At 42.1% G+C, this 7500-nt stretch overlaps 1 non-coding gene across 1 annotated transcript in view; it reads left to right on the top strand.

The window, feature by feature from the left end:
- Positions 1 to 5639: 5639 nt before the first annotated feature.
- Positions 5640 to 7500, top strand: part of LOC135267367 (large subunit ribosomal RNA) — a 4037-nt gene continuing 2176 nt past the window's right edge. Inside the window, exon 1 of the ribosomal RNA XR_010335797.1 lies at positions 5640 to 7500. This exon is cut by the window's right edge and continues 2176 nt beyond it. This is a non-coding gene — a ribosomal RNA (large subunit ribosomal RNA).

Genomic DNA, 7500 nt, shown 5'->3' with positions numbered 1-7500 from the left:
ACGTTAGCGAAGTACGGCACTCAAAATCGTGATTTTCTTGTACGACGTTTATTTGCACGCGCTGTCGACTGCGACGAGGTTTAGCGTTCACTTGACTTTGTACATAGTATAGACGAAGTACGACGTTTGCGAAGTACGGCACTCAAAATCGTGATTTTCATGTACGACGTTTATTTGCACGTTCTGCCGACTGCGACGGAGTACAGCGTTCAATTGACTTTGTACATAGTACAGACGAAGTACGACGTTTTCGAAGTACGGCACTCAAAATCGTGATTTTCTTGTACGACGTTTATTTGCACGTGCTGCCGACTGCGACGGAGTACAGCGTTCAATTGACTTTGTGCATAGTACAGACGAAGTACGACGTTTGCGAAGTACGGCACTCAAAATCATGATTTTCTTGTAAGACGTTTATTTGCAGTTGCTTCCGACTGCGACGAAGTACAGCGTTCAATTGACTTTGTACATAGTACAGACGAAGTACGACGTTTGCGAAGTACGGCACTCAAAATCATGATTTTCTTGTAAGACGTTTATTTGCAGTTGCTTCCGACTGCGACGAAGTACAGCGTTCAATTGACTTTGTACATAGTACAGACGAAGTACGACGTTTGCGAAGTACGGCACTCAAAATCATGATTTTCTTGTACGACGTTTATTTGCACTTGCTGTCGACTGCGACGAAGTTTAGCGTTCATTTGACTTTGTACATAGTACAAACGAAGTACGACGTTTGCGAAGTACGGCACTCAAAATCATGATTTTCTTGTACGACGTTTATTTGCACTTGCTGTCGACTGCGACGAAGTTTAGCGTTCATTTGACTTTGTACATAGTACAGACGAAGTACGACGTTAGCGAAGTACGGCACTCAAAATCGTGATTTTCTTGTACGACGTTTATTTGCACGCGCTGTCGACTGCGACGAGGTTTAGCGTTCACTTGACTTTGTACATAGTATAGACGAAGTACGACGTTTGCGAAGTACGGCACTCAAAATCGTGATTTTCTTGTACGACGTTTATTCGCACGTGCTGCCGACTGCGACGAAATGCAGCGTTCATAGTACAAACGAAGTACGACGTTCACAAAGTGATGAAGTAAAACGTAAACAATAAATAATAATAATGCAACCCACAATACACTAATTGTGTATTAAAATTGCATAACCTACACGAAGTACGACGTTCAAAAATACTAAAGAATTTTATTTGTGTTGTATATAATGAAAAAACAGCAAATTTTTTTGCAAATTACGTATCTGTAAATAAATGTAAACATTTAGCAACTAATCAAAATTGTTTTTTTTGCCTAGATATTAAAGTAAAACATAAAAATACATTAAATTTATAAAATGCAACCCGCAGCACACTAGATGTGCATTAATATTGCATAACCTTCACGAAGTACGACGTCCAAAAATATTAATTTTTTTTTATATTGAGGTTAAAAGTGAGAAAACATAAATTAATAATAATGCAACCTGCAATACACTTAATATGTACTGATCTTGCATAACCTTCACGAAGTACTACGTTCAAATATAAATTAATATTATTGTGACCCGCAATACACTAAATTTGTATCAATATTGCATAACCTACACGAAGTACGACGTTCAAGAATATTAAAGAATTTTATTTGTGTTGTATATAATAAAAAAACAGCAAATTTTTTTGCAAATTACGTATCTGTAAATAAATGTAAACATTTAGCAACTAATCAAAATTGTTTTTTTTTGCCTAGATATTAAAGTAAAACATAAAAATACATTAAATTTATAAAATGCAACCCGCAGCACACTAGATGTGCATTAATATTGCATAACCTTCACGAAGTACGACGTCCAAAAATATTAATTTTTTTTTATATTGAGGTTAAAAGTGAGAAAACATAAATTAATAATAATGCAACCTGCAATACACTTAATATGTACTGATCTTGCATAACCTTCACGAAGTACTACGTTCAAATATAAATTAATATTATTGTGACCCGCAATACACTAAATTTGTATCAATATTGCATAACCTACACGAAGTACGACGTTCAAGAATATTAAAGAATTTTATTTGTGTTGTATATAATAAAAAAACAGCAAATTTTTTTGCAAATTACGTATCTGTAAATAAATGTAAACATTCAGCAACTAATCAAAAGTGTTTTTTTGCCTAGACATTAAAGTAAATCATAAGAATACATTAAATTTATAAAATGCAACCCGCAGCACAACAGATGTGCATCAATATTGCATAACTGTTACGAAGTACGACGTCCAAAAATATTAAATTTTTTTTTTATATGAAGGTAAAAAGTGAGAAAACATAAATTAATAATAATGCAACCTGCAATACACTTAATGTGTACTGATGTTGCATAACCTTCACGAAGTACTACGTTCAAATATAAATTAATATTATTGCGACCCGCAATACACTAAATTTGTATCAATATTGCATAACTTACACGAAGTACGACGTTTGAAAATATTAAATGTTTTATTTGTAGTTTGCATATAATAAAAAAAAAACAAATTTTTATGTAAATTACGTATCTATAAATAAACGTACACATTTAACAATTAAATAAACATAGTATTTTGGCCTAGATATTAAATTAAAACATAAAAATGCATAATATTTATTAAAATGCAACTTGCAATACACCAAATGTGTATTAATATTGCATAACCTTTACGAGGTACGACGTTCACGAAGTACGTCGTTTACGAAGTGCGACGTTTACGAAGTACGTCGTTTACGAAGTGCGACGTTCACGAAGTACGTCGTTTACGAAGTGCGACGTTCGCGAAGTACGACGTCTACACATTAGGGCACTCAAAATTATTGTTACGTTGTACGACATTCAGACGTTCCAACTGCGACTAACTACAGCATTCATTTGACTTTGCACATACGACGAACGAAGTACGACGTTTACGAAGTACGGCGCTTAAAATAATTTTGTTTTTATTAATTAATTATTTTTTTTAAAACAAACGTTTTTATAATTAAATTTTATAATGGTTTAAATATAAAATATGACTTTTTAATATTATCAATATTTAAAATATTTTCTCCCTTTTGTGTGTATGCCTTATAGTTATAGAGCTGTGCGCTTCGGTAGACGTCGCCTGTGGAGCTATGTCAGTGGAGCGGTGCGCACATCCAATACCGAGCGGCTGCCTCGATCGGTGTCGCGCTGGTATACATATGGTAGTGGTGTGTGTCGATGCGTTGAGTGAGGCGATATGAACGGTGTAACGGTTTAGTCGAAGTTTATCATAAATGACGACGACAAAACGACCGATTATGTATACGTTCTGCATTTGCTTCCAATTTATCGACGTTTATCGCACATTTCCGCTATCGAATTCGAATAGGGCTTTGCTTGCGAGATTGCTTTATTTTGTGATTTTGTGGCTCGCCCAGTTCCCCACAGCGAGATTGCGGATGCGGCAAAACGTATTCTCTTACGTTGGCGGTCCTTATGCAATCAAACTTTGTTGAACTAACAAATGTTTGTGATTTAAACAAACAAAAATAATAAATGCGTCAACTCTCTAATATCCGAGCGAGAATATTTATATAATATTCGTAACGTTTATGGATTCGAAAGAATTTCATAAATTCACGTCGCATTCAATCTTGCGAAGAGTGAAGAGAATGTTTGAACTTTTAAATCGGCAAAGGTAAAAAATAATATTATAAATATTATTATTATGCCTTTATTGACCGATATATGTGTTGTGGTGTTTAACGACTACGACGACGATGATGACGATACATTTATCTCTATATCGTACGAAGAAAAGAAGAAACAGCGTGGCGTTACTTTCTTATATGTTAGATTGTTTCGCACAAACGCGCATATTCTTCATCTTTATAAACGATGATGATGAGTATTTTATTCTCTCGTCTGTCTCAAAAAACACAAAAACACAGTTCCCTGGTTGATCCTGCCAGTAGTCATATGCTTGTCTCAAAGATTAAGCCATGCATGTCTCAGTACAAGCCAAATTAAGGTGAAACCGCGAAAGGCTCATTAAATCAGTTATGGTTCCTTAGATCGTACCCACATTTACTTGGATAACTGTGGTAATTCTAGAGCTAATACATGCAAACAGAGCTCCGACCGGAGACGGAAGGAGCGCTTTTATTAGATCAAAACCAATCGGTGGCGGTTTCGCCGTCATCGTACAACTTGGTGAATCTGAATAACTTTACGCTGATCGCACGGTCTCGCACCGGCGACGCATCTTTCAAATGTCTGCCTTATCAACTGTCGATGGTAGGTTCTGCGCCTACCATGGTTGTAACGGGTAACGGGGAATCAGGGTTCGATTCCGGAGAGGGAGCCTGAGAAACGGCTACCACATCCAAGGAAGGCAGCAGGCGCGCAAATTACCCACTCCCGGCACGGGGAGGTAGTGACGAAAAATAACGATACGGGACTCATCCGAGGCCCCGTAATCGGAATGAGTACACTCTAAACCCTTTAACGAGGATCAATTGGAGGGCAAGTCTGGTGCCAGCAGCCGCGGTAATTCCAGCTCCAATAGCGTATATTAAAGTTGTTGCGGTTAAAAAGCTCGTAGTCGAATTTGTGTCCCGCGCCGCCGGTTCATCGTTCGCGGTGTTAACTGGCGTTTCGCGGGACGTCCTGCCGGTGGGCTTAGCTCGAGAGGGCGGCCCAACTCAATCCCGCCGCGGTGCTCTTCATTGAGTGTCGAGGTGGGCCGGCACGTTTACTTTGAACAAATTAGAGTGCTTAAAGCAGGCTAAAACTTCGCCTGAATACTGTGTGCATGGAATAATGGAATAGGACCTCGGTTCTATTTTGTTGGTTTTCGGAACCCCGAGGTAATGATTAATAGGAACGGATGGGGGCATTCGTATTGCGACGTTAGAGGTGAAATTCTTGGATCGTCGCAAGACGGACAGAAGCGAAAGCATTTGCCAAAAACGCTTTCATTGATCAAGAACGAAAGTTAGAGGTTCGATTACCCTGAACGGTGGATCACTTGGCTCGTGGGTCGATGAAGAACGCAGCTAATTGCGCGTCAACTTGTGAACTGCAGGACACATGAACATCGACATTTCGAACGCACATTGCGGTCCTCGGATATACTGTTCCCGGACCACTCCTGGCTGAGGGTCGTGTCAATTTCAAAGACTGCTCGGTTTTTGTCTTAAACACAGCGCACAATGTTGTGTAGACAATTACGTCGGAGCGTGTTGGGTGCAAATATGACGCGTTACTATAATTGTTAATTGATTGTCGGTTGTCATAATAAAATATTATGCAACGTAGACAACAATAAAAACAATATAAAAAATAACGCGGCATCCTAAAACGCAATAGCGGCTGACATTCTTATTAGTTTGTTGGTACAAGTTGGTTTAGACGTAGCACGTCCGATATTAAAAAGCAGCCACAACGCTTAAATTTCGAACGAAGCGATCGTCGTGTCCGAGACGTTAAAGTTGTTTATATGCATATTTTATGCACTATAATTAACAACAACAACATTCTCGCAACGACGTCAGATCGATGTTTGAAATTGTTTGGAGGCAGCCATATAAACGGAATACGTGTAATTATCGTCTGACAAAATAAAGGCAAATTTATATTTGCGACCTCAGAGCAGGTGAGACTACCCGCTGAATTTAAGCATATTATTAAGCGGAGGAAAAGAAACTAACTAGGATTTCCTTAGTAGCGGCGAGCGAACAGGAAAAAGCCCAGCACTGAATCCCGCGGCCGAAACCGGACGCCGGGAAATGTGGTGTTAGGGAGGATCCGTCATCCCGAGATTGTGCGACGCGTCCAAGTCCATCTTGAACGGGGCCACAGCCCATAGAGGGTGCCAGGCCCGTAGTGACCGTTGCCGATAACGGGAGGATCTCTCCTCAGAGTCGGGTTGCTTGAGAGTGCAGCCCTAAGTGGGTGGTAAACTCCATCTAAGGCTAAATATGACCACGAGACCGATAGCGAACAAGTACCGTGAGGGAAAGTTGAAAAGAACTTTGAAGAGAGAGTTCAATAGTACGTGAAACCGTTCAGGGGTAAACCTGAGAAACCCGAAAGGTCGAAAGGGGAGATTCAGCGTGACTCGATAGCGGCGCTAAATGATCGTGCGACGAACGGCGTACGCGTCGTTCGCGCCTTTTGTTTATGCGAACCGAAGTCGAACGCGTGCACTTCTCCCCCAGTAGGACGTCGCGATCCTTTGGGTGTCGATCTAAGGCCCGCGGTGGAGCCCGTTCGAACGGTTCGCCGTTTCGGACGAACCCGCGGTGTTTCCCGGTCGACTCGCTCGAAGGTATGCATATGGCGCCGGGCCGCTACACAGTTAGCGTCCGACCATTGGCAAGCGCGTTCGTTTATGACGGTAATCGCACCTGGTGTCGGTTCTGTCTACGAATGGCTGTTCGCCAATGAGTTCTCGGACAGACTCGGTTGAAACGCCGATCTGCGACGCTATAGCTTTGGGTACTTTCAGGACCCGTCTTGAAACACGGACCAAGGAGTCTAGCATGTGCGCGAGTCATTGGGACATGACTAAACCTAAAGGCGCAATGAAAGTGAAAGTTCGTCTTGCACGGACTAAGGGAAGATGGGCGGCCGTTACGGCTGTCGCCCCGCACTCCCGGGGCGTCTCATTCTCATTGCGAGAAGAGGCGCACCAAGAGCGTACACGCTGGGACCCGAAAGATGGTGAACTATGCCTGGTCAGGACGAAGTCAGGGGAAACCCTGATGGAGGTCCGTAGCGATTCTGACGTGCAAATCGATCGTCGGAACTGGGTATAGGGGCGAAAGACTAATCGAACCATCTAGTAGCTGGTTCCCTCCGAAGTTTCCCTCAGGATAGCTGGCGCTCGTCGCTTACGAGTTTCATCCGGTAAAGCGAATGATTAGAGGCATTGGGGTCGAAACGGCCTCAACCTATTCTCAAACTTTAAATGGGTGAGATCTCCGGCTTGCTCGAACTTTATATGAAGCCGCGAGACTCGAATCAGAGTGCCAAGTGGGCCATTTTTGGTAAGCAGAACTGGCGCTGTGGGATGAACCAAACGCCGAGTTAAAGCGCCTAAATCGACGCTTATGGGATACCATGAAAGGCGTTGGTAACTTAAGACATCAGGACGGTGGCCATGGAAGTCGGAATCCGCCAAGGAGTGTGTAACAACTCACCTGCCGAAGTTACTAGCCCTGAAAATGGATGGCGCTGAAGCGTCGTGCTTATACTCGGCCGTCAGCGGCATGTGCGGTCGGTTATTTAATTAACCGGCCATGAAGCCCTGACGAGTAGGAGGGTCGCGGCGGTGAGCGCAGAAGGACTGGCCGTGAGGCCGTCTGGAGCCGCCGTCGGTGCAGATCTTGGTGGTAGTAGCAAATACTCCAGCGAGGCCCTGGAGGACTGACGTGGAGAAGGGTTTCGTGTGAACAGCCGTTGCACACGAGTCAGTCGATCCTAAGCCCTAGGCGAAAG

Source organism: Tribolium castaneum, chromosome 11 (assembly GCF_031307605.1).
Source record: "Tribolium castaneum strain GA2 chromosome 11, icTriCast1.1, whole genome shotgun sequence".
In the NCBI taxonomy this organism is placed as follows: domain Eukaryota; kingdom Metazoa; phylum Arthropoda; class Insecta; order Coleoptera; family Tenebrionidae; genus Tribolium; species Tribolium castaneum.
The sequence above is the reverse complement of the archived record's forward strand: the minus strand, read 5'-3'. Positions and strand labels throughout refer to the sequence as shown.